Raw genomic sequence first — 23858 nt, forward strand, 5'->3', positions numbered from 1 at the left:
GGTTTCTTCTCAGTCCCTCCCCTTACGTACGTCACTCACCTAACCACGTCCCCAAAGGGCTGGCCAACCCCAGGGAAACCGTGACGGGTGATCCCGGAGATTTACTCCTGTTTCCTTAGCAACGGCCTCTGGAGCAAATGGCTGCATAGCTATTTGTCAGATTGCGCAGGGTCTGGCCACTTGTTCCCAACTCACAAGACCTTGCAGCTCGGTTAACCTGGTGAGTGGGACAGGTTGGGCGACAAAATTGCTACAACTGAATCGCTAAGGAGAACACAACGAAAGTACAACTTAGCTTTCAGCTTTGTGGCGATTTGTCTTTTCTGACTCGTGTTTGTTTCAGCCAGGATACATTCCCAAGAACATCTTGACAGTTAATTCTTTCTCTGGTCGTCATCTAAAGCCTTCTACTACAATCCCAGGTCCAGAAGCACAGTCTGAACATTTAAAACCTATATTTTCTTCAGGGACCTTAGATTTGTAGCTTTCTTGCTTTTGCAAGTTCCTGGAGAGTGAGTCTCTGCACCTCTCTTCATTTTGAGTTGATAGGCTTTTGGAAGTTGTGTATCAATGACTCTGCAACCAGGACCTTAGCATTTGTGCTATTTTGGTTAATTCTCTGACATCCTTTTGTATATGCAGATTAATCAAAAACTTTCAGTAGTATACCTGGGAATGTCATCCTAATTATTAGATTAGGATGTGTTTTTGGTGGCTTAGGTTTATAAGCATTTGTCTGGTAAAGCATTAAGTTTATAGTGACGTTTATACATTAATTTCATCATGTTTACTCAAGGTGCACAATTAGTAAGTAGTGGAAAGAAGATTTTAGGAAGGTACTGATTCCCACATACAGAAATCATTCTACCACACTGTGCAGTTTGATTTATTTTAGAAACCTGTCTTTTTTTCTTCCTTTTTAAATATTTTATTTATTTAAAATATATTTTATTGATTATGCTATTACAATTGTCCAATTTCTTTATCTCCTTTATTTCCTTCTGCCCTGTATCCCCCCTCCCATCATCATTCCCCCGCCTCAGTTCATGTCCATGAGTCATACATACAAGTTCTTTGATTTCTCCATTTCCTGTACTGTTCTTCACCTCCCTCTATTTTTTAAAATATATTTTATTGATAATACCATTAAAATTGTTCTATTCCCCCCCTTTATTCCCCTCCACCCTGCACACCCCCCCACCATTCCCCCCCTTTAGTTTATAACCACGTGTCTCAAGTTCTTTAGATTCTATATTTCCCCTACTATTCTTGCCCTCCCCCCATCTGTTTTCTACCTACTGTCTATGCTATTTTCTGTACCTTCTCCCCACTTCTCCTCCTCCTACTCCCCTGTTGCTAACCCTCCATGTGTTCTTCATTTCTATGGTTCTGCTCCTGATCTAGCTGTCCTCTTGGTTTGCTTTTGTTTTAAGTGTGGTTGTTAGTAACTGTGAGTTTGCTGTCCCTTCACGGTTCATATTTTTCATCTTTTTCTTAGATAAGTCCCTTTAACATTTCATATAATAAGGGCTTGGTGGTGATGAACTCCTTGAATTTGATCTTATCTTAGAAGTACTTTATCTGTCCTTCCATTCTAAATGAAAGCTTTGCTGGATAAAGCAATCTTAGATGTAGGTCTTTGGATTTCATGACTTGGAATACTTCTTTCCAACTCCTTGCCTGTAAGGTCTCTTTTGAGAAATCCGCTAACAGTCTGATGGGAACTCCTTTGTAGGTGACTGTCCCGTTATCTCTTGCTGCTTCTAGGATTCTCTCCTTCATTTTAATCTTGGCTAATGTAATTATGATGTGCCTTGGTGTGTTCCTTCTTGGATCCAACTTATTTGAAACGTGTCTTTATTAAAGTCTTTATCAAGAATACAGGCATTCAGGTCCCTGCAAGATCTTTCCATGGACTTATATTTTTATTCTAAAGACCCTGTTATTTAACTCTGTACTTACAGAGAAAGTGTTTGGGTAAAAGGGAGATTACTCTTTCATAGTTTTGTTACTTAAAAGGTTTTTTAAATTGTTGTTAATAAAAAACAATGCATTCTTATTAAGAACATTTAGAAAATACAGTAGACTTGAGTGAGGTGAGAGTGAGAGCAATAGGGAAAGAGAAGATCAGAGAGGCCACAGAGTCCTAAAGAAAATATTTTGATTTTAATTGAGTGAAACAGGCATGACAATGTTTTGATGTGACTTGCCTTCTGTTAAACAGATCATTCAATCAGTTGAAAATAAACTAATGGATGGTGAGGTAAGGATAGAAGGAAGCAGACTTGTTTGTTTTTTTGTTTACTGGCTACTACAGTAATACAGGTAAGACTTGGTAAAGTCTTGGCCAGGATGGTAACACTGAGGATGATCATAAGTTTGTTAAATATATTTTGAAAATAATTTGAGGGAGCATCAGTATAATTTGCTGGTGAAATAGCTGTGGAATGTTACAGAAAGAAGAGTCAAGGATGCCTGAATGATAGAATGACCATCAATTGAAATGGGAATGTGGATATATGAGGAATGTTGGTGGGGTGGTAGGGATCATCCATTTTAAGGCATTTTTTTTTTTGACGTACAGAAGCAACAGATGTAATTGTAATTGTTGCAGTGCATGTGTAATGGGATTGTGTGTGTGTGTGCATTATACATAGGAGTCTGGAGTTCATGAGAGATGTCTGGGCTAGAGACATAATTTTGGGAGTTGTCGACATGCAGACGCAGTTCATTTTAGATGAGATCTCAAGAGAAGAGACATCAATAGAGCCTATATGCTCAGGAACTATACATACTAGAGCTAAATTAAACAATAAAAAATTAACCAAACAAGAAAACATTTTTAAACATTTTAATTTTTAAACATTTTAATTTTTAAGTAAAAAATGAAAAAAATATTGTGTACTCTATGAGTGAGAGTAAATTTCTTCAGTACTTGATTGTACTTGGTGTAAAAGTCTAGGTATTTCATTTCAGTTAATGAGGGTGGACCCCCCAAAAACCTCATAATTGTCTTCTGGAGGGTGGGCCTCTTGTTGTACGGGCTTCCCCTGCCAGGTGAGTATTCTAGTAACCCACCTGTATCTGAGTAACAGCTGGTGTTGTGAGAGGCTGTGTTGGGCTGCAGTGAAATTTTTTTGAAAACTTTCAGTGCATTTGCCCATTTCATGATGGGTGATTTATGAGCATGGCACTGAGTGTTCAGCAGTTCTTGACCAAAATTGGCATGACCTTCATGCCACACCCTCCCTATTCACCTGATCTCACCCTGAGTGACTTTTTTTGTTTCCTTGGATGAAAAATGTCCTCAAAGGGAAATGTTTTGCTGATATGGAGGAGATGAAACAAAACACTGCAGAAGCACTGAAAGGCATCAAAATCGAGGAGTTCAAAAACTGTTTTGAGCAGTGGGAAACATTCTCAATAGGTGTATTGCATCAAATGGAGAGTACTTTGAAGGGGACTGAAGTTTGAAAATGTAAGAATAAATACACAATTTTTAATAAATAAATTCAGGGGTTCTTTTTGGTCCCTCTTGTATATTTAATATCATCAAACTGTGATATAATTGTTTAAACAATTATAAGGCATAGTAATGATAAAATAAGCTAGTATAGCTAAGTAGTAAACCCATTATTCTGTGAAAGTAAAATATAATGGAAATGATGTGTTTAATCTTAGATTCCACATTTTTAAAGGGACAGCAGGAGGAATGAACTCTGATAAACTGAAAAATGATACTTTTTAGAGCATTTTGGCTTTTTTTCCCTATGGCAGGATAAGAGTATCTGAAGTACCATAAAGAAGAATGAGATAATTTTAAAAACCTTGTTTAGATATACTTTGTATACCTTGAACTTCACCACTTTTAAGTGAACTACTCAATGATTTTTAGAGAATTAACTGAGTTGTGCATGATCACCACAATCTAGGTTAAGAACATTTTCATCACCCAATAAGATTCTTTGTGCCCATTCACAATTAATGGATATCAGGTTGTTTTTTATTGTTCTAGGAATAATGACGACTGACTGCTTTGTGGAAATTGTAGAGAAGCACAATAACTTTTTCCCTTCACATTAAAAAGTTATTTTTCCTCTGCTTTTAAATATTCTGTATTTATTTTTTAGTTTTTATTGAATTTATTGGGGGTGACTCTGGCTAACAAAATTATACAGGTTTCAGGTGCACAGTCCTACAACACATCATCTGCACTTGGTATTGTGTGTTCAGCACCACAAGTCAAGTTTGCATCCATCACTATTTATCTGCTTAAAGTTTTGTTTGTCCCTGTTTGTTAGAATAAGCTGAAGCTAAATGGAAAGGGTCCTGGGTTATGGACCATGGGGCACATGGAGCATAGCTTGGTTAGTTCATGAGAGAACTGATATTTTTGAAAATATTTTTATTTATTTTTGTTTTGTGTTTTACTTTTTCACATTTTTATTGTTTTTCAAGTACAGTTGTCTCCATTTTCCTCTCACCGCTCCTCCTCACTCCAGCCATCCTCACTTCCCACCCTTGATCCTAACCCCCTTTGATTTTGTCCATGTGTCCTTTCTACATGTTCCTGACAACTTATTACTCGTGATTCACCTCTGTGTAACCACTGTTAATCCTTTTCCTTTCATTGACACAACATAATTACCCAAAGTCCATAGTTTACCTTATGGTTCCTTCTTGGGGTTGTGTATCCAGTGGGTTTGGACAAAGTATAAGGATATGAATACATCACTATAAGTTCTACAGAATAGTTTCACTCCCTGCACATCCTCTCTGTTCTGCCTTTTTATTTTTCCCCACCCCAAACCCTGCAACTACTGAACTTTTTATTGTCTCCATAGGTTTTCTGGCATTTATACAGTTGGTATCCTATAGTATGTAGCTTTTTCATATTGAATCCTTTCACTTAGTAATATGCATGTAAGTTTACACTATGTCTTTCATTGCAGTGATAGCTAATTTCTTTTTTTTTTTAGTATTGAGTATCATTCTGTTGTCCAGTTGTAGCAGTTTATTCATTCATTCACCTGCTTAAGGTCATCTTGGTTGCTCCCAGGTTTTGGTGATTATGAATAAAACTTTTATATATGTTATGAGCAGTGTTGTGTGTGAAAATAAGTATTCAACTGCTTTGGGTAAATACTAAGACTTGCAATGATTGGATCTTATAGTAAGAGTATATTAATTTAGTAAGAAACAGCCAAACTGTCTTCCAAAGTGGCTGTACCATTTCACATTCTTACCAGCAGTGAATGAGGACTCCTGTCACTCCACATTATTTTCAGCATTTGGTGATGTCAGTGATCAGGATTTTGGCCATCCTAATATGTGTGCAATGGTATCTCATTATTGCTTTAATTTGCATTTCTCAGATGATAAATGGTGAGGAGTAACTTTCATAAGCTTATTTGCCATCTGTGTGTGTTCTTTGGGTAAGTATCTGTTAAGCTATTTGGACTATTTTAAAATCTTGTTCATTTTCTTATTTAGTTTTAAGAGTTCTTTGCATATCTTGGATCAAATTTTTTTAAAATCAGATTTGTCTTTTGAGAATATTTTCTCCCAGTCTGTGACTTCTCTTTTCATTGATTTGACATCATCTTTTTCAAAGCATACTCTTTAATTAAGTCCAGGTTGTAAAATATTCCTATAATGGGTTATACTTTTGATGTTGTATCTAAAAAGTCATTGTAATACCTAAAGTCATTTAGGTTTTTTTCCTGTTATCTTGTAGGAGTTACATAGTTTTGTGGTTTATATTTAGGTCATAGATTTATTTTGAATTAACTTTTCTAGAGTTGTAAAGTCTGTGTCTACATTCATTTTTTTTTTGTATTTCTCATTGTTTCAGCATCATATGCTGAAAGATATCTTTTCTTCATTATGTTGCCTTTGGTCCTCTGTGAAAGATCATAGACACAGAGAACAGATTGATGGTTGCCAGAGGGGTGTGGGGTTGGGGAAGTGGTGAAAAATCTGAAGGGATTAAGAAATATAAATTGGTGGTTACAAAATAGTCACAGGGATGTAAAGTATAGCACAGAGAATATAGTCAATAACATTGTAATAACTGTGTGTGGTGCCAGGTAGGTACTAGTAAATATTAGGGGGAACGCTTTGTAAAGCATATGATTGTCTAGGTACTGTGCTGTATACCTGAAAATAACATGAATAATATTAAATATAAACCATAATGAAAAAATTTAAAACATAAAATATGAAACAATGGAAAAATAATTTTTAACAAAAAGTATTAATGATGGAACACTTGCCTTGTCAAATATCAGGACATAATATTATCTGTTCTATTAACTAAGTATTATCATAAAATGTAATTTGTTTCCTTACTGTTTTGTTTTTTTTTTTAAGATTTTATTTATTTATCTTTAGAGAGGAAGGGAAGGAGAAAAGGAGAGAAGTATCAATGTATGGTTGCCTCTCAGGAATCCCCTGCTGGGAACTAGCCTGCAACCCAGGCATGTGCCTGACTAGGAATCGAACGCGATCTTGTGGTTCGCAGGCCCGCGCTCAATCCACTGAGCTACACCAGCCAGGGCTTCCTTACTGTTGAGTTTTAAGAGAGGGATATATATATTGGATAACAGTCTCCTATCAGATGTGTCTTCTGCAAGTGTTTTCTCCCAGTCTGTGGCTTATCTTCTATTTTTCTTAATATTGTCTTTCACAGACAAGGACTTTTAATTTTAATGAAGCCTATCTTATCAATCATTTCTTTAATGTGTGTTGTCTATTGTGTTGTATCTAAAAAGTCATCACCCAGGGTCATGTAGGTTTTCTGCTGTGTTCTATTTGAGGAGTTTCATAGTTTTGTATTTTGTAGTTAGGTCTGTGATTTATTTTGAGTTAACTTTTGTGAAAGGTGTAAGGCCTGTGTCTAGATTTATTTCGTGCTTGTGGTTGTCCAGTTGTTTTAGCATTATTTGCTGAAGAGATGATCTTTTCTCCACTGTATTGCCTTTGGCCCTTTATCCAGGATAAGTTAACTATACTGTCTCTGTCTATTTCTCAGCTCTCTATTTTGTTCCATTGATCCATCTTTTTAAAATACAACACCATCATGACTATTATAACTTTATAATAGAGTCTTGGCAGTAGGGTAGTGTTATATTCCTCCAACTTTGTGTTTTTTCTTCAGTATTTTGTTAGATATTGTGGATGTTTTGCTCTGCAAAAATCAGTTTTTAGAATCAGTTTTAAAATTAGTTTTTTGGTATTGATAAAATAATTTGCTAAAATATTGAATGCAATATTAAATTATTGCATTGAATCTATAGATCAAGTGGGAAAGATCTGACATCTTGACAGTATTGAGTCTTCCTGTTTTTGAATATGAAATCTCTTGCTGTGTATTTAGTTCTTTATTAATTTGTTCAGCATTTTTCTGTTTTCCTCTTGTGGATCTTGTACATATTTCATTATATTTATGCCTAAATATTTTATTTTGTCGGGTTCTAATATAAAAATGGTATTGTGTTTTTCATTTCAAATTGTACTTGATCATTACTAGTATATAGGCTAACAATTAATTGACTTGTGTTAATCTTGAATCTGCAACCTTACTATAAGCACTTAGTAATTCTGGAATTTTTTGTTGATTTTTTTATTTTCTATTTAAACAATTATGTCTCTGTGAACAATAATGTCTCTGTGAAGAGTTTTATTTTCTCCTTCCCAATCTATACACTTTTATTTTATTTCTGTTTTATTATGTTAGCTAGGATTTTCAATAGGATGTTGAAAAGCAATGGTAGGGTGATAGAGCCTTACCTTGAACCTCATCTTAGTGAAAAGGCTTGTAGTTTCTCAGTATCAAGTATGCTGTTAGCTGTAAATTTTTGGTAGATTTTGTTTATCAAGTTGGAGAAATTCTCCTCTATTCCTATTTTACTGAGAGATTTTATCATGAATGTGTATTGGATTTTGTCAAATGCTTTTTCTGCATTCATTGATATGATCATGTGATTTTTCTTTTTAAGCCTGTTAGTGTGATGATTACATTAATTGAGCTACTCTTGCGTACCTGGGATATTGAGCCACTCTTGCATACCTGGGATAAATTTCACTTGGTAGGAGGAGTGTGATTATTTTTTTCTGCATTGTTGGATTTGATTTACTAACATTTTTTCAGGACTTGTGCATCTGCTTTCAAGAAAAATATTGGTCTGTAGTTCTCCATTTTTAATTTAATCTTTATTTTAGTTTTTTCCATTACCATTTAGTCCCTTTATACCCCTTCCCCATGAGTGATCACCACACTGTTGTTCATGTCCATGAATCTGTTATCCTTTTTGCTCAGTTCCTCCATCCCCCTAATCTTCAATCCCTTCCCCCAGATGTCATCCTGCTCTCCATCTTTGTAGTTCTCTTTTCTTATAATGTCTTTGTCAGACCTGAGTTTTTGGATAATGCTGGCCTCTTAGAATAAGTTAGAAACTATTCCTTTTGCTTTTATACTTTGAAAGATACTGTAAAGAATTGGTAAAATGTCTTCCTTACATTTCGGCAGAATTCTCCAGTGAACCCTTCTGGGCCTAGTGCTTTCTGTTTTAGAATGCTGTTAGTTATTGATTCAATTCCTTTCATATGTATAGACCTGTGAAGATTGTTTATTCTTGCACGAGTTTTGGCTTTCAAGAAATGGGTAATTCTAATCTGGGTTATCAAATTTGTATAAATGGAGTTGTTTGTAGTACTTCTTTATTATCCATCTAATGTTTGTGGGATCTGGAGCATTGTTTCCTCTTTAATTTCTGACATTAATAATTTATATTTTCTCTTTTATTTTTTTTGCCTTGCTAAAGGTTTATCAATTTCATTGATCTTTTCAAAGAACCAACTTTGGGTTTACTGATTTTTTAATTGATTTCCTGTTTTCCATTTCATTGATTTTCCCTCTCATTCTTTTTATTTTCTTTTGCTTACTTGGCATTTAGCTTACTTTTCTTTTTTCTAGTTTCTTAATGTGGAAAATTTAAATGATTGCCTTTAGCTCTTTTTTTGCTAACATATGCCTTTGATGATATAAATTTTCCTTTAAGCACTGCATTTGCTGCATCCTCCATGTGTTTTATTTTTATTTAGTTAACAGTATTTTAAAATTTATATTGAGATCCTTTTTGGTACATGTGTTATTCAGAAATGTATTATTTCCACATATTTTGGGACTTTCCAGCTATATTTCTGTTATTGGTGTCTAGTTTAATTCCACTGTGATTTGGGGAAGACAATGTATGATTTCTATTTTTTTGAGTTTGTTAAGATAGCCCAGAATTTGGTATACTTTGGCAAATGTTTCATGTGAGCTTTTTATGAATGTATATATTGTTATTGCATGAAGTAGTTTATAATTTCAATTATACCCATTTGATTCATGGTGTTGTTGAGTCAACTATGTCCCTACTGATTTTCTGTCTGCTGGATTTGTCCATTTTAGATAGAGGGGGATTGAAGTCTCCAGTTATGAAAGCTGATTCATCTGCTTCTTGCAGGCCTATCAGTTTTGCTTCATACACTTTTACCTCTGTTGTTAGGTGCATAAACTTTATTAATTGTTATTCTTCTTGAAGAAACGATGTTGGTATCATTACATAATGCCTTTGTCCTTGATCACATTCCTTGCTTTAAAGTATGTTCTTTCTGAAGTTAGTATAACTTCTCCTGATTTCTTTTTACTAGTGTTATTATAGTGTGTCTTTCCTCATCACTTTATTTCAATGCCTTTATGTTTATTTATTTTAAAATTTTTATATTTTAAAGATTTTATTTATTTATCTTTAGAGGGGAAGGGAAGGAGAGAGGAAGAGAAATATCAATGTGTGGTTGCTTCTTGTGCATCCCCTGTTGGGAACTGGCCTGCAACCCAGGCATGTGCCCTGACTGGGAATCCAACTGCGATTTTTTGGTTCGAAGGCCCACGCTCAATCCACCGAGCTACACCAGCCAGGGCCTCAATGCCTTTATGTTTAAAGTGAATATCTTGTGGACAGCATGTAATTGGATATTTTTTTCTCTGTTTCCTCTGACAATATCTCTTTTAACTGGTTCATTTAGACCATTGATTTTCATGCTAATTATTTATACAGTTGGAATATTATTTGTTCTGTTTTCCACAATTTTCTATTTGTTGCCATTGTTTTTTGTAATTATTTTTGTCTTCTGCTCTTTTTCTACTTTTTCTGGTTTTAACTGAACACTGGATGTTATAATTCCATTTTATATATACTTTGTTAGCATATTTGTTATATTTCTTATTTTATTTTTTTAACCATTTGTCTTAAAGTTTGCCATACACATTTACAACTAATTCAGTTTCATTTATATAAATAACACTGTATCCCTTCCCATGTAGTGTAAGTATATCATAATAAGAAAATAAATCTATTTCCTCTCTTCCATGTAATATATAACTGCTGTCTTTAATTTCACGTATGTAAGCATCCATATGTATGTATATGTGATATATACATGAGCATAGGTAATTAATTACACACATTGTTTGCTGTTAGTATTTTGACTAATTTTTATGTGGTAAATCAATTAGGAATGAAAACAATATTTTTATTTTACCTACACTTATTTTTTTACCATTGCTCCTCTCCACTTTATATGGAGCTGAATTTCTGAACTGTATTTTATTCCTTTCTTCTAAAGGATTCTTTTCACATTTCTTGCAAGGCAGGTCTGCCGACAACAAGTGTTCTCAGTGTTTGTCTGTCTGAGTCTTTATTTTTCCATCACCATGAAGGATAATTTCACAGGGTGTACAGAATTCTAGTTTTTTTGGTTTTTGTCCCAACACTTTATTTCACTTACTGTCTTCCTGCTTGCATGGTTTCCTAAAGAATCAGCTCTAATTCTTATCTTTGTTTTTTGGTTGAAAAGGTCTTTCTTCTGGCTGTTTTTCATGAAGTAGTTTTATCTTTTATTTCCTGTAGCTTTCTTAGGTTTTTGCAGGGTATCTGAAATGGACTGTACAATAACAAATATACTTGTCACAATATGAGCATGAGACTTTATTTTCAGAAAGCACTTGGTGAAGAATATCAATTAGGATAACCAATAAGTAAATACAGTTTATTACTTTTAATAAAAATATATCAACAATGTAACTTTGGAATGTCAGTTTTAGGAGTGTTAACCCTTGTTGTTTAGCTTACAAGAAACAAATACTTGCTGTTCTAAATTTTTCTTACTAAGAGGTTGTGATTTCTGTGCAGATGTTTTTCTGGATGTTTTGAATACTTTTCATTGTTGTATCTTTTCATCTTCTGGCTCATCACCTTTTGTACTTTTCATCTTCTATCTCGTCACCTTTTAGTTTTTGTCTGGCTTATGTTTTTACAGTCTACAAATGTGGATTAAAAATAAAAGTTGAAAACTAGTATTTTCAAAAAAGCTTTAGTAAAACAAATATGTGGCCTTCTAAATTTTGGAAAGTGAATATATTTAAATGGGAAAAAAAGATATCTTGATTACAAGTGAATCTTGACTTCTTATTCCAAAAGACTTTTTATTGTATTTGTTTTTTTTTTACTGCTTTTTTTCTTTTTCAATTTTTTAATTTAATTATTGTTCAAATACAGTTTTCTGTCTTTTACTCCCATCCCAGCCCATTTTTTAAAACTTGATGTTATAAACAGTTGTATGAACATTTCACAAAAGAATTGTAAAATTATCAGAATCTAAAAGAAACAGAAGTACCTAGATTTCCTTTAATGGCCAATTGTTTAAAATTTGGAAGCCACTGCTATTGGGCAGTGGATTGAGTGCTGACCTGTGAACCAAAGAGTCACCGGTTCTCAGTCTAGGGCACATACCTGGGTTGTGGATCAGATCCCTGGTAGGGGGTGTGTGAGAGGCAAACATACATTGATGTTTCTCTCCCTCTCTTTCTCCCTCCCTTCTACTCTCTAAAAACTAAATAAATAAAATCTTAAAAAAATAAAATTTGGAAGCAATTGGAAAGCAGGCTTTGAAATAGGTAGAGGAGGAGATACCAAATGCAATACTTTTTAGCTTCCCTTGGTGGGCAGTGTAATTATTTGGCCCCACAGTTGCAGAGATAGAATTCAGTAGGTATGTGTCATGGGGCCTGAGAATTTGTGTTATTCTAGTCATTGTGATGTGCAATAAAATGAGAAACAAAATTAATGTTGCATGAGGTAGTATAAAACAATATATGAAACATTTCTACTTACCCAAAATGATCGGGACATGTGACAGACTACTTAACTGAATAGTCTGAATAACTGAGTCACACTTTACATTGTAAACGTGGAATACTAGTTCTTAAAGAAATGGGGAAATGATCTACTACATTTTTTCTATACTTACTAATCCTATGTTCGTCTTTCTTTGGATAGCCACAACTCAATATTATATAACAATGTTGTATTCTGGAATTTTAAAAATACAACCTTTGTTTATGTAATGGCAAAGAAATACTGTTGGTGGAAGTGAATATTGATGCAGTAGAGAACATAATAGGATTAGTCTAGATGAATGAGATTAATGCATCTTAAGAATGCATATTTTAGAATTCATATTACACCAACTAAAAAATTTGAGAATGGTTTAAAAGTTAAAATATATTAAAAATGAGTTAATTGGAATGAACAAAAATATTTGCAGGAGTGTGAGATTAGATTCAGCATTTGAGCATTAAATTCATTCTGAATGACCGTACAGATAAGGAAGAGATTCACTTGGGAAAGGGTTTCTTATGGTATGATAAAATCAGCCAGAAAGAGCATTTGGTGACACATTGCCCTCCCACTAAAGGTCTGAAAGACAAGTGAGGAGTTTATTGTTTTTACCACAAATGTCCTTCATATGATCTGATTACATTAATTTTCATAGAATCAGATATTTATAAGACTTCTGGAATGAAGTAATGACAAAATATGTCCCCATCCCAAATATGTGATAATATTATTGAGGGTTATAACTTTTTGCCAGTATATTCATTGAAAATGTATTCATTTACTTTTATTCTGCTTCCTTTGGATTTAATTTTTACTTTATCCAGTTTCCTAAGGTACAGACTTAGATTATTGATTTTAGATATTTTCTAATTTATGACTTGAATGCTATAAATTACCCTTTAAGAACTACTTTCACTGCATAGCACACATTGTAAAAGGTGAATTTTCATTTAGTTCAAAATATTTTAAAATTTCTCTTATAATTTCTTCCTTGACCCACATGTTATTTAAAAGTATGTGTTTTAATCTTAATGTATTTTGGGATTTTCCAGCTATTTTTCTATTGTTGATATCTACTCTAATTCCATTGTGGTATGAAAGAGACACTGTATGGTATCTCTTCTTATAAATTTTTAAAATTATATTTCATGGCCCAGACTGTAGTCTATCTTAGTGAATATTCCATGTGAGTTTGAGAAGAATGTGTAATCTACTGGTGTTGAATGAAGTAATAGATGGGTATCAGTTACTGGTATAGCACCATTGGCTAATGGTGCTGTGCACATCAACTATCTCCTTACTGATTTTCTGCCTGCTGGATCCATCCATTTCTAATAGTAGAATGTTGAAGTCTCCAACTATAATAGAGGATTAATCTTGTTCTTCTTTCTAGTTTTCTATTTTACAGCAGGTATTTTGATGCTATGTTTAGGCACATACAGATTAAGGACTGTTAAGCCTCTTGTAAAGTTACCCCTTGTTATCATTTTCTAATGCACCTCTTTATCCCTGATTATTTCTTTGCTCTGAGGTCTACTCTGCTTGAAACATTATAGCTTCAGCAGCTTTTTTTAGATTCGTGCTGGCATGGTGTATCTTTTTACATCACTTTACTTTTTTTTGTTTACTTATTTTTTTCTTTTTTAACAAATTTATTTATTTTAATTGTTGTTCAAGTACAGTTTTCTGTATTGGAACAGTTTTCTTTTATTCCCATCCCAGCTCACCCCCCAGTGCTCCCCACCTACCTCCCATTTCCACCCTCCTTAGTTTTTGTCCATGTGTCTTTTATACTTGTTCCTGTAAACCCTTTTCCCCCCTTTCCCCTGAAATTCCCTTCCCTCTTCCCTCTGGTCCTTGTCAGCCTGTTCTCTATTTCAGAGTCTTTGATTACATTTTGCTTACTTGTTTGTTTTGTTGTTTAGGTTCCTCTTAAGGTGAGATCATATGGTATTTGTCTTTCACCTCCTGGCTTATTTCACTCACCATAATGTGTTCTAGTTCCATCCATGATGTTGCAAAGGGTAGTGGCTCCTTCTTTCTTTCTGCTGCATAGAATTCCATTGTGTAAATGTACCATAGTTTTTGGATTCATTCATTTATTGTTGGGCACCTACGTTGCTTCCAGCACTTGGCTATTTTAAATTGTGCTTCTATGCACATTGGGGTGCATAGGTTCTTTGGGATTGGTGTTTCAGTGTTCTTAGGATATAATCCTAGCAGTGGAATTGCTGGTTCAAAAGGCAGATCCATTTTTAGTTTTCTTAGAAAATTTCATACTGTTTTCCATAGTGGTTGTACCAGTCTGCAATCCCACCAACAGTGAACTAGGGTTCCCTTTTCCCCACATCCTCTCCAGCACTTGTTGTTTACTGCTTTGTTTATGATGGCCATTCTGACTGGTGTGAAGTGGTATCTCATTGTGGTTTTGATTTGTATCTCTCTGATAGCTATCAATATTGAGCATCTTTTCATGTGTCTCTGGATCCTCTGTATGTCCTCCTTGGAGAAGTATCTGTTCAAATCCTTTCACTCTTTAATTGGGTTGCTTGTTTTCTTAGAGTGGAGTCATATAAGTTCTTTGTATATTTTGGAGATTAAACCCTTGTCTGAGGTATCATTGGCAAATATGTTTTCCCACATATTTGGTTCTCTTTTTAATTTAATATTGTTTTCTTTAGCTATGCAGAAGCTTTTAATTTTGATGAGATCCCATTTGTTTATTCTTTCCTTTATATTCCTTGCTCTAGGGGACATATCAGTAAAAATGTTGCTGCATGAAATATCTGAGATTTTCCTGCTAATATTCTCCTCTAGGACTTTAATGGTATCACAGCTTATATTTAAGCCTTTTATCCACCTTGATTTTATTTTGGTGTATGGTGTAAGTTGGTGCTCAAGTTTCATTTTTTTGCATGTAGTTGTCCAGTTATCTCAACACCATTTGTTGAAGAGGCTATTTTTACTCCACTTTATGTTATCGCCTCTTTTGTCAAATATAAATTAACCATAGAGACTTGGGTTTATTTCTGGTCTCTCTGTTCTGTTACATTGGTCTATGTGCCTGTTCTTATGCCAGTACCAGCCTGTTTTGATTACAGTGGCCTTGTAATACAGTTTGGTATCAGGTATTGTGATCCCTCCTACTTTGTTCTTCTTTTTCAAAATCGCAGCTGCTATTCAGGGTCTTTTATGGTTCCATATAAATTTTTTTAAAAATATTTTTTATTTATTTATCTTTAGAGGGGAAGGGAAGGAGAGAAGGAGAGAAATATCATTGTATNTGCCTGTTCTTATGCCAGTACCAGCCTGTTTTGATTACAGTGGCCTTGTAATACAGTTTGGTATCAGGTATTGTGATCCCTCCTACTTTGTTCTTCTTTTTCAAAATCGCAGCTGCTATTCAGGGTCTTTTATGGTTCCATATAAATTTTTTTTAAATATTTTTTTTTATTTATCTTTAGAGGGGAAGGGAAGGAGAGAAGGAGAGAAATATCATTGTATGGTTGCCTCTTGTGAGTCCCCTGCTGGGAACTGGCCTGCAACCCAGGCACGTGCCCTAACTGGGAATCAAACCATGATCGTGTGGTTCGCAGGCCTGCACTCAGTCCACTGAGCTTCACCAGCCAGGGCGGTTCCATATAAATTTTTAAAGTGTTTGTTCTATGTCTGTGAAATATGCCATTGGTACTTTAATAGGTAATGCATTGAATCTGTAAATTGCTTTGGGTAGTATGGACATTTTGATGATGTTAATTCTTCCATCCATGAACACGGTATATGTTTCCATTTGTTTGTGTCTTCCTTGATTTCTTTCTTCAGTGTTGTGTAGTTTTCTGAATATAGGTCTTTTACCTCCTTGGTTAGGTTTATTTCCAGATATTTTATTTTTGTTTTTGCTATATCGAATGGGATTTGTTTCTTGATTTCTGCTTCTGCTGTTTCATTGTTGGTATACAAAAATGCCTTTGATTTCTGGATATTGACTTTGTACCCCGCTGTTTTGCCAAATTCATTTATTATGTCGAGTAGTTTTTGGTAGAGTCTATAGGATTTTCCATGTACACTATCATGTCATCTGCAAACAGTGACAGTTTTCTTTACTCCTTTCAGATTTGGATGCCTTTTATTTCCTTTTCTTGTTTAGTCACTGTGGCTAAAACTTCCAATACTATATTGAATAGAAGTGGTGAAAGTGGACAAACTTGTCTTGTTCCTGATCTTAGTGGAAAAGCTTTTAGTTTTTGCCCATTGAGTATGATGTTGGCTGTAGGTCTCTCATATATGGCCTTTATTATGTTGAGGAATGCTCCCTCTACTCCCACTTCGCTAAGTGTTTTTATCATAAATGGGTGCTGTACCTTATCAAAAGGTTTTTCTGCAACTATTGATATGATCGTGTGATTTTTGTCTTTGCTTTTGCTTATGTGATGTATTACATTTACTGATTTGGGAATATTGGACCATCCTTGCATCCCTGGGATGAATCCCATGTGGTCATGGTGTATGATCTTTTTAATGTATTGTTGGATGCAGTTTGCCAATATTTTATTGAGGATTTTAGTGTCCATGTTCATCAGCGATATTGGCCTGAAGTTTTCTTTCTTTGTTGTGTCTTTTTATATGGTTTCGGGATTAGAATGATGCTGGCTTCATAAAAAGAGTTTTGGAGTCTCGCATCATTTTGGATTTTTTGGAATAGTCTGTGATGGATAGAGGTTATCTCTTCCTTGAATGCTTTGTAGAATTCTCCTGTGAAACCATCCAGTCCAGGGCTTTTGTGTGTCGGGAGTTTTTTTGATTACTGCTTCAATTTCATCTGCTGTTAGTGGTCTGTGCAGCCTTTCTGCTTCTTCTTCATTGAGTTTTGGAAGATTATATTTTTCTAGAAATTTGTCCATTTCACCTAGGTTTTCAAATTTCTTGGCATACAGTTCTTCATAGTACTTTTTTACGTTCCTTTGTATTTCTGTGGTATCAGTTGTAATCTCTCCTCTTTCATTTCTGATTGTGTTTATTTGGGTCCTCTCTCTTCTTTTCTTGATGAGCCTACTTAAAGTCTGGTTGATTTTTTTTATCTTTTCAAAAAACCAGCTCCTCGATTCATTGATCTTTAGAAATGTGGTTTTAGTCTCTATGTCATTTAATTCTGTTCTGATCTTGGGTATTTCCTTCCTTCTACTTGCTCTGGGCTGTCTTTGTTGTTGTTCCTCAAGTTTTTGGAGGCATCGGGTTAGGTGGTTTGTTTGAAATGCTTTTGTCTTTTTTAGGTAGGTCTGTATTGCTATGAATTTCCCTCTCAGGACTGCCTTCACTGTGTCCCATAAGTTTTGGGTTGTCGTAAGTTCATTTTAATTTGTTTCCAGGAACATTTTGATTTATTCCCTAATTTCATTCTTCAGCCATTTGTTGTTTAATAGCATGCTATTCTGTAGTAGGAGACCTGCTTAGACAAGCCCAGACAAGTCAGAAGGACATGGTCCATTTGCTGAGCCACTAAGATAAGGAGCGGTGAGCAACTAAGTAACTAAGAAGTAAGAACAAAAGAACATTGTATGACCCTATCAGCAGCCCTGCTTTCTCAGCAGCCCTGCTTTCTTGCTTCTGTAAACCTGCTTCTGCCACGTAGGCTTAGTAAAATCGCTTCCACATGCCACACTATATAAACAAGTCCCTGCCCAAGTTGGAGACCCAGAATTTGGAGACTGACTCCTCTGGGTTAGCATGCGTAAATAAAGTTCTACTCCATACACCTGAAAGCGGCTGAGTTGTTTTCTGTAACAGTTCAATCTCCTTGATTTTGAGAGTTTTTGTTTTTTCCTTTGGGGTTGGTTTCTAGTTTCAGTATTTTGTGGTCAGAGAAAATGCTTGGTATAATTTAAATTTTCATGAATTTGTTGAGGCTTGTTTTGTGTCCTATCATGTGGTCTATCTTTGAAAGTGTTCCATGTACATTTGAAAAGAATGTGTATTTAGCTTTTTTGGGATGAAGGGCTCTATGTATATCAGTTAAGTCCATTACATCCAGAGTGTTGTTCAATGCCACAATATCTTTGTTGATATTTTGTTTGGAAGATCTGCCATTTTTGACAGTGGAATGTTAAAATCCCCTACTATAATTGTGTTTCTGTCAATATTTTTCTTGAAGTCCTCTAAGATTTTCTTTATATATTTGTGTGCTCCTATGTTGGGTTCATATATATTTACAATGTTAATGTCTTCTTGGTGGATTCTTCCCTTGAGTATTATGAAATGACCTCTGGGTCTCTTTTTATGGCCCTTTTTTGACGTCTATTTTGTCTGATATGAATATTGCTACCCCGGCTTTTTTTTCCTGTCTGTTTGCTTGGAAAATTTGTTTTTAGCCCTTCACTTTTAGTCTGTGTAGGTCTTTTGTCCTGAGGTGGGTCTCTTGTAGGCAGCATATGTGTGGGTTATGCTTTTTTATCCATTCAGCTATTCTATGTCTTTTAATTGGAGCATTTAACCCATTTACATTTAATGTTATTATTGATAGGTACTTATTCATTTCCATTTTCGTACCTGTGTTCCTCTCTGTCTCTCTCATTTCCTTCCTTTCCTTAAAGCAGTCTTTTTAGTATCTCTTGCAGAGGTGGTTTGGTAGAGGTGTATTTTTTTAGACTTCTTTTGTTTTGGAAGCTCTTTATTTGGCCTTCTATTTTGATTGAGGTCCTTGCTGGGTAAGGTGGCCTTGGTTGCAGGCCTCTGGTTCTCATTACTTGGAATATTTCTTGCCATTCTCTTCTTGCTTGGAGCATTCCATTGAGAAGTCAGCAGCTAACCTTATTGGGGCTCCCTCATATGTTACTTCCTGTTTCTTCCTTGCTGCCTTTAAGATTCTCTCTGTCTTGGAATTTTGCCATTTTAATGATGATGTGTTTTGAAGTGGGCCTCTTTGGGTTCCTCTTGATTGGGACTCTCTGGGTCTCCTGGATTTGTTTGACTTTTTTTCTCATCAAATGAGGGAAGTTTTCCTTCATTACTTTTTCAGATAGGTTTTCTATCCCTTACTCTTCTTCTCTTTCTGGTATCCCTATTATTTGGATATTATTACATTTAATATTGTATTGCATTTCTCTTAATCCCTGTTCATTCTTTCTGAGCCTCTTTTCCTTTTCTTGCTCTCTCTGGGTGTATTTTTCTACTTTGTCCTCCAACTTGCTGATCCAATCTTCTGTTTCATTGATCCTGCTTTTGATTCCTTCCACTGTGTTCTTCAGTTCAGAAATTGTATTCTTTACTTCCTCTTGGCCCTTGCTGATAGTTTCTATTTCCTTTTTCCTTTTGATATAGTTTGAAGTGAGTTGATTATAGTTCCCCTGTAGTTTCTGGTAGCTCATTGTGAGCTCTTTCAACTTCCTGATAACCAGTGCTTTGACTTCAATATCTGATAGCTGACTTGCCTCTATTTCTTCTAGCATTCTTTCTGAGGCTTCCTCCTTTCCTTTCATTTGGGGATTGGTTCTTTGTCTTCTCTTTGTTTGTGAGACTTTTGTTAGCTTCAGCTTGTTAAATCGATCTCTTCTGGCTCCCTGGGTTTATTGTGTGAACTTCTGTGGTAGAATACCTGTGAGATTTAGTGGTGTAGTCTCCTTGATCTCCCAAGCTCACTGGTCTTGGGATGTCCTTTAAGTTGGCTCTCTGTTTGTCTTTGGGTTTTGATTGATTTTGGGTCTTTCTTTTGTGGGTTCTTCTCACCAGTTGGTTAACTGATGGTCACTCTGTCTACCACCTCTTGTAGTTTGTTGTGCTGGTTAGGGCAGGTTGTGTTGAAGCTAGTTTTTCAGTGTGTACAAGGTTTTGAGGATTCTCCTCTGCTCTTGTTTAGTTGTTTGTATTGGGTAGGTTCTCCACTGTTTATTTGTATTTCCAAATAGATCCTATATTGAGGTTTGTGTGGTTTCCACTCCATCCTTTACCTTCTTCTGTTGTTATCTGTTGGTGATTTCTTTGTTGTTGGGTTTCCTCCTCCAGTGGGAGTCCTGGTGTTCACTGCTTTCATTTACTCTTTTTTTTTTTGTGATCAGTTGGAGGGGGAGGCAAAATGGTTTATGACAGCAGGAGAGTATTCTATGATATTTACAGTAGCAGCCAGTAGAGAAGAGATAGGAGATCCTTTGGCTATTTATAGTGTTAACTGTGATCTTCAACCGAACTAGGCACTTTTAAGAAAGGATGGAAAGAAGATAACACTCTTGTTGGGGAGGGAAGGCTTGTGAGTTGGATCTATAAAGCAGTGAGGTTGTGGTAAGGTGAGAGGTAAGGATAGTAAATGGGTGTAGGGTGTGAGAAAATAGAGTTAACCACTACAGTAATAGAGTTCAGGAAACTGTGAAGTGGACTAAGATCCAGGAGGGGTGATGTGAAGTATTTACAATTATATGGAACAGCNTTGGCTATTTATAGTGTTAACTGTGATCTTCAACCGAACTAGGCACTTTTAAGAAAGGATGGAAAGAAGATAACACTCTTGTTGGGGAGGGAAGGCTTGTGAGTTGGATCTAGAAAGCAGTGAGGTTGTGGTAAGGTGAGAGGAAAGGATAGTAAATGGGTGTAGGGTGTGGGAAAATAGAGTTAACCACTACAGTAATAGAGTTCAGGAAACTGTGAAGTAGACTAAGATCCAGGAGGGGTGATGTGAAGTATTTACAATTATATGGAACAGCTATTATTTACAACAATATTAGAGCAACAATCATTTGACAGAATCTATGTGATCTGAATAATGTAAATAGGGGGAATACGCCCTTGAGTAGTGTGCTAAAGGAACACAAGTGACGTGAAGGATAGTAAATTGGCAATACGCTGTGGAAGAGAGAACAGGGGAAACCTGTCAAATGATACAATATTACCAGCCAAGCAAAGAAGACTATACAGAAAGAAGAGAAATACAAAAATACTATTAAAATAAAAGATGTAAGAATAATGAAAAAATACAAATATGCAGTAACTTGCAGTTTCCCTGCAAAAGCAAAGTGAAATTTTTCTCACTGTCTCAACTGTTGGGACACCCCCTCTTTGGGTGTAACTCTGGTCCTTTCACAGTTCCAAGTTTTTTGTCTCACTTGTGGGTATTTAAAAAAAAAAGGCAGGAGAAGGAAGGAAGAAGAGATAAAATTGGAAGGAAAAGAAGGAGGAATAAAACAAGAAAGAAGGAAGAGAGGAAAAGGGTATTGAAAGATAAAACCATAGTAAAAGTTAAAAAAAAATCTTTTGGTTTGAAACTGACCAAACTGGTTTTTCCTGGTCCCACTGGCTGCAGCAGCCTGAGGGCCAACCGTTGTGGCCTTTCTTGTGTACTTAGCCAGTTTTGTAAGCACTTTCCCAAGAGCTGATCTGGCACCTCTCCCCAGTGCCCCAGGCTAGAGATTCAGGTCTTCTTTAGAGTGCTCTTTCCCCAGGGGTCATCACTGTGGGCTGTGGTGGGCGAGAGAGCCTGAGTCCCTCCGACTTGGGTGTGAACCCTTCCCAGTGCTATGGGGAAACCCAGGGCCTTCTGCTCAACCTGGGGATTGCTGCTCAAGTGGGTGGGACCTGAGGGGCTGTCGCAGGAGAATTCCCCCAAACAGTTTTACTTTTTGATTTTTGAGAAATTCCTCCTGCTGAAGCCTGCCGCTCAGTACAGCCCAATTCTCCAGCCAGACCAGTGACTATCTGGGTCACAGCCGGACTCTACAGCTCTCAACTCTTCCAAGCCAGCGACCACAGACTCCGTGGGTACTCACAGCCCTTGTGTGTTTGCCTCTTTGTCCTTATTCCCCTCTCTGCAACTTCAAGCAAACAGGTCTCTCCTGGTGCTGCTCAAACCCTGCTTGGCCAGGGAGGGAGTGCGCAGATGACCTGGCTCTCTCCCAAGGAGTCTGGTAGACCCAGCACCAGGCAGGCACAGGGCCTGGGGCTACAGCCACTTCCCCATGGTGGTCCCTGGAACTTTATTGTCCTGCAGCTGTCTCCTTACTGTCTGGTTTTTCAGTGTCCAATACAATTTTTGGTCTCTTATTTTCATATATAAGAGGGGTGGGGTACTGTTGGCTGTTCTGTTCTGTTTTGTTCTGTTCCTCCGTAGATCGGACAGGTTTTTCTCCCATGTGTAGGGGGAAGTGGAATCTGCTCCCTCCTACTCCATCACCATCTTTGAACTCTCTACTTATTTTTTTTTTAATTTGTCCCACTTAAGAATAAATATTCTAATTGAAGCTTAATTCACATTCATATACCATAAAAGTCACCCCTTTAAATTGTAAATTCAGTGAAAAAATTTTTTAAAACAAAACAATACCTTGTCAAGACCCCTTCATATTATTGTATTCTAAATGATCAATTTTGATGCTTTCATGGTGTGAAATGCTTCCATTGACTATATTACAATATTTCATTTAGTTAATACCACCTTTTGAGACATTTAGGACATATCATATTTTTGCTATTAGATACCATATGTAATAAATTCCTGTGTAGCATCATCTTTTTCATATCCATTATTTCTTATATACTTTATTACAGTATAACTGACATAACATTATATTTATTTTACATGTACAACATAATGCTTAATATTTGTGTATCACTACAAAAAGTCTTATTCACATCTGTCACCATATATAGTTACAAAATTATTTTTCTTTGCCATGAGAATTTTTAAGATTTATTCTGTTAAAAATGTTCAAACATTCAGTACATTATTGTTAACTATAACACCATGCTGTACATCACCTCCTATGATTTACTTTTTTTTATAAGATTGGATGTCTTGTAACAGTTCTACCACACTAACGCAATCTGTTATTAGGAAAATTGTGTGTGGGTGGTGGAGTATGATGGTGGAGGATAAGTTCCCTGGTCCCCAGTCCAAAGTTCCCGATCAAGTAGATGTGATATAAGACCCAGGGAATCTGCCTCTATTAATTTTTTAAGTGATTGATATTTCAAGTTTGAGGATTATAGTTCTAGCTGTTGGCCAGTATGTGAAAAGTAGCCAGCCTTTTATAGAGTGCAAGGTTTTATCTGGATTTTCACTTATATCCTCATTTGGATTTTGCTGACCCAGTTTGCCTCCACATGGTAGAAATAGATTTTTCTGGGGGAGGGGGGGTGGAGGAGGAAGTGGTTCATCTTAACCAAGCACTCAGATTGGTCACTTGAGCCCATGTATTCTCTCCTAAACTCTCACTGGATTACTGACTGCCTTTTATGAAAGCTGAAATTACCCACAGTAAGGGAAATTTCATATATATAAGAAATACTATATAAAATTACACCAAAAAGCACTGAACCAAAAGTTTTAGATAAACTTAGTCAAATTTGAAACAATTAGAATTCTAGGTTTTAATTGCTTAATAAAATTAAACAAATGTAGCATGGAACAAAGTAGGTTTACAGTTTTGAGAAAGTGAAACAGAGTTTATTCTCATCATTATTTATTCATTATTGTATTATTTTCCAAATGGACAACTGTAAACCTACTTTTGCCCCACCATGTATAATGAGATTGCTAGTGATCTGTTTAGAAAATAAATATTTGTTACAGTTGAAGCCCTGCATTGCACCTTATGTTTACATAGCTGAATTTTTTTAGCTCCTCCAACAAAAAGTACCACTTTCTGGACTTAG

At 35.7% G+C, this 23858-nt stretch overlaps 1 protein-coding gene across 1 annotated transcript in view; it reads left to right on the plus strand.

Annotated features, from left to right (window-relative positions):
• Positions 1-74: 74 nt before the first annotated feature.
• Positions 75-23858, plus strand: part of LRRIQ3 (leucine rich repeats and IQ motif containing 3) — a 117902-nt gene continuing 94118 nt past the window's right edge. Inside the window, exon 1 of the mRNA XM_037042432.1 lies at positions 75-220. The gene's annotated coding sequence lies outside the window, so the exon portion shown is untranslated. The remainder of the gene's footprint in view (positions 221-23858) is intronic.

The sequence above is a fragment of the Sturnira hondurensis genome, unplaced genomic scaffold, assembly GCF_014824575.4.
Source record: "Sturnira hondurensis isolate 20B ecotype Veracruz unplaced genomic scaffold, ASM1482457v3 Scaffold0000648, whole genome shotgun sequence".
Taxonomy (NCBI): domain Eukaryota; kingdom Metazoa; phylum Chordata; class Mammalia; order Chiroptera; family Phyllostomidae; genus Sturnira; species Sturnira hondurensis.